This window comes from Cyprinus carpio, unplaced genomic scaffold (genome assembly GCF_018340385.1).
Source record: "Cyprinus carpio isolate SPL01 unplaced genomic scaffold, ASM1834038v1 S000006505, whole genome shotgun sequence".
NCBI lineage: Eukaryota > Metazoa > Chordata > Actinopteri > Cypriniformes > Cyprinidae > Cyprinus > Cyprinus carpio.
In genome coordinates, this window is record NW_024879173.1 from 48,271 (window position 1) to 52,364 (window position 4,094).

At 34.1% G+C, this 4,094-nt stretch overlaps 1 long non-coding RNA gene across 1 annotated transcript in view; it reads left to right on the forward strand.

Moving 5' to 3' along the window:
* The window catches only part of LOC122143803, a 10,928-nt gene extending 9,704 nt beyond the window's left edge, over positions 1-1,224 (forward strand). The window contains exons 2-3 of the long non-coding RNA XR_006159370.1: positions 709-819; positions 985-1,224. This is a non-coding gene — a long non-coding RNA (uncharacterized LOC122143803). The remainder of the gene's footprint in view (positions 1-708; positions 820-984) is intronic.
* The last annotated feature ends 2,870 nt before the right edge of the window (positions 1,225-4,094 follow it).

Consider the following 4,094-nt stretch of genomic DNA (forward strand, 5'->3'; position numbering starts at 1 on the left):
CACAATGTGAAACTCTGCATTCGTGGTTCATGAAGACACAGATGTGTGTAATGACAACATAAACGTGAACAAATGACAAAATAATTTCTCATTGATTCATAATTTGTCTAAATATTGTAAAATAATTGAAAAAAGTAGTACTTTAGTACACAAAGAGTCTCTTTTATTATTGATATAATAATGATTGTGTAATGTCTGAACATGAGCGAGTGAGTGATCATCGCAGTCATCTAGTGACTGTAGTTAATATTTCATGTTATTTTTATTTTATGGCAGCAATCGACCACCAAACCCAGCACATCGTCCATGATATCTCCATGATTCAAAGTTAACATTTACATTAAAAGAGTAACGTATAAATATTGATAAAGTGATTGATATTACTGGAAGAAAAGTTTCTGGGGTGTGTGTGTATGCGTGTGGGTCATATATTTTTAATAAATTGTTAATATGTAAGTTTTAGTATTTCAATAATTAAACATACTCTTGATTACTACAGATAAATCATTAAAACAGAAGAGAAAACAACATAATCCAGAAAAATTAATCAGAAGTTCAAACGTCTGAGAGTATCATGAATAACAACAGTGTGTATTGTTTATAGATTAACAAACATTTAAATAAAAAATAGAGTGATTTAATGTACCTTTATAATAATATCATACAGTATGTGACTCACGGTCAGATCTGCATGTGTGTGTTCTCCAGTCTCAGATGCTTCATCTTCTCTTCTGGTCACTGCTGTGGTTGTGGGATCGAGTGTTTGCTTGTTGATCTTCATCTCACTGCTGCTGCTGTGGAGATACAAGAAGAACAAAGGTGTGGAGCAGTTCATGACATGATTAATACAACTGAACAGAAACACATGAAAGATACAGTTTATGAATAAAGGCTCATGAGGAGATCTAAATATCAGCATAAAGAGTCAGTGTAATCACTGCAGATACTCTTGAGTGACCATAATGCTCTCTGTTTCTATTATAGATCAGCAGCGTAACATTAACCAGACATCAGTCCCAAATCAATCTGCAGAATCTCAACCAGAAAACTCTCCTCTACAGTCTGGTCAGCCTCACTAACTAATCATTTAAAGTCATAGTCTTCTGTGGATATTTTCAAAATTGTCTCAGTTGCTTTATTTTTCCCATACAATTAAAGTCCCAATGATGTTTGAACACCAGCATTCTTAAAATTTTATTATTTCCAGCATGTTCTGAACACTTTGACTGTTCCTCTGTTCTGTATTAATATTAATACTGCAGGACCCAGTGATCTGGTTTATGCACAGATTTTCGACAAAAAGAAGACCAAGGGCAAAGGTAAACACAGCAAACTGCATCTAAACACAATGATTCATCACATTTAACTCAGATAGAATCATTTTATCAGAAAAACAAACCCTTTACAATCATAAAGACTGATAGAACCAATTCACTTTTTTAGAAACACAAAAGCACACAAGATTCACATCTGTCTGTTTTTACTGGTTCTGCTTTCCTGAATTTAGATCAGAAATAAAAACAGGTCTATAGTCAGAGAGTCAGATAACCAACCTCTTGTTTTTCATGATAGGTGCTGGACTTCGTAATATTCTGATTGAAATGAAATCTGAGGACAAACAAAGAGGTAAATAAAGAGATGATCTGAAATGTTGTCATCAGCAGGTTTCAGATCATGTGAAAATGTTTAAAATAATAATATAGGCTAAATATTTTACAGTACCTGCTAATAAAATAAAATAATTATAATGATTGATTGTAATTATTTTGGCTGGAAATGATATTCACACTTATTAATCAATAAATCTGTGGTTTCTTTGTGGTTTGAGGCATCGCTGCGTCCTCATATGATCAGTTATTAGTGTTGTTCAGATGTGTGTTGTTGTGTTTCAGGGAAGAGCAGTGAGTCTGGAGACACTTAGACACTTTGAGTCTTAGATTGTTGTTTTTGTTATGGAAAAAAAAAATGAACAACCATATTTTGGACAGTTCTGTGCATGTCAAAGGTGTTTTTTGGAGTATGTTCTGATTCTTCTCTGATGCTGTAACTAAACTGATCTACAAAGAAAAGCACAGTTTCTTTCTCTCTTTCTCTCCCGTCATGTTTCAGGACGTCCCACATTAATTGATCGGGGCGTGAGAGAGCAGAATATGTGTTGTTCATCTTGTTGGAGATTGTTGAGGCTGTTATCTTCATTGTGAGACTTTGTGAAAGTTTATTGTTCTCTCGCTCACGTTGTTTTCTCCTCTCCTTCGCTGTGTGTGATCGATCATGTGATCTGTTTAGCAAGTGGCTTATGAATGCTGTAGAGTTAGGTGCCATTTATTTTTGGACATGTTTTTCTCCTGTTTTTGGGTTAGTTAAAGAGTAAGTTCATTTTATGTTTGTTAGGACACTTAGTTTTGGGTTAAAGGTAGTTCTTTTTGTTTATTATTTTGGCCTGGCCTTGACCTGAAGTTATTTTTGTGTTCTTACTCTTTGTGTGAACCTCTTACAAAACAACTGTATTACTGTACCTTATCCTCACAATAAAAAAAGAAACCGAGGAGGTTTCTAAAAAAGTAACCTGCTGACTATCACTCTTTATTTTACGTTTCACCCCTGAACCCTAGACCTGGGGTCTTAACACTACAGAAAATTTTGCAAAGAAGGAATAGAATAGAAAACGAGTAGGTTTTATGTTTGTTGTTTATTAAAGTGTCTTTAAACTGAGAGAGAAAAGACAGACAGAAGAGAAGAGAGACACTCCGTATGCTGTGTGTAAACTCACGGTGATGCCATGAAAGAAGCATGTTTGGTTCCCCAAAGCAGCTTTGAGTGAACAGTTCTTAAAAGAACCACCTTTTCTAAGCCTTTTAAGAATCTAAAGAACCTTTTGTGCAATGAAAAGGTTCAGTGGATGTTAAAGGTTCATCATGAATCCACAGATGCCAATAATATTATAATGTTTTATTTTTAAAAGTGTTCCTCAAATGCAATACAATCAATTTAGGTAAAAGTATAATATGTTTTATTAATAAATGTATTATTTAAATGTAATTTATTAAAAAGTAATAAATATAAATTAATAATAAATTGCTTATTTATTTATTTATTTATGTAAATGCAGCCGTTTTTTGAATTTATTTTGAAAATACGCACTTTTATTTTCACATGGTTAAAAACCGGAAGTAGCGCCTGTAAGCGCCGTAAGCCACTCACGGTGATCAAAGAGCACATGCAGCGGTGATATTACCTGCTAGTTTTTTCTTTATCACTCCATGTTACGTGGTGTTTGCTACAACTGCGTGTGAGTTGAAGAATGTTTTGTTTGACTGTGAAGATTGCTTCTGGGAAATGACTCTGCCGTTGGTTGAGAAGCAGGCTAAAGTGGTCAGTATTTCTCTGTATTCTTTATTAGCATTCGCTACAGTGCTAAGCCATGCTATTTATGTAATGATTGCAATGTTTAATGTTGTCTTTTATTTTTTCTATCTAAAATTTGTAGTTCTACGGTGTTAATAAATATCTGTAAATGGAACCGATTCCCGTGATTCAATCAATGGGCGTATAGTAGAACACTTCTGCATCAGGAAGATCAGATGATCTAAGACGGACTTCAGTTGCAGGCCACGCGGCGGTAAGTGAGAGTCTTCATGTGAACTGTTCATGGAATCCAAAGGGCTTACAGACAAGGCTACGCAAGCATGTGAGTGTCTTGAAAGTAGTGCAAGTACTGCCATTATAACACACGGACATTTCCTCATTTGTGTTTTTTTTTCCCAAAGCAGCAGTGGACATTCTCTTTCTCCCGCAATTGATTATCTATCAAGAAACTAAGTAAAATAAGCAAATTAAGCATTCTCCCAGCTGAATATAAGATGTTGTGTTAATATAAAAAGTATTGTTCATACAAGTGAGTTTTCATATTTAGACTGTTGTTCCAAGAGTTTTTTCACACTTTGTTAATTGCCTTTATTGCTCATTCATTGAAGTGTGTTATTATGACTGTAGTGTTTGATGTACAGTATTCAAAGGTTAAGCTAAGGTATTCAAAGAGATTTATATTTACATTTTCATTTCCATTTTCAACATTTCATGTAATTTCATATTTA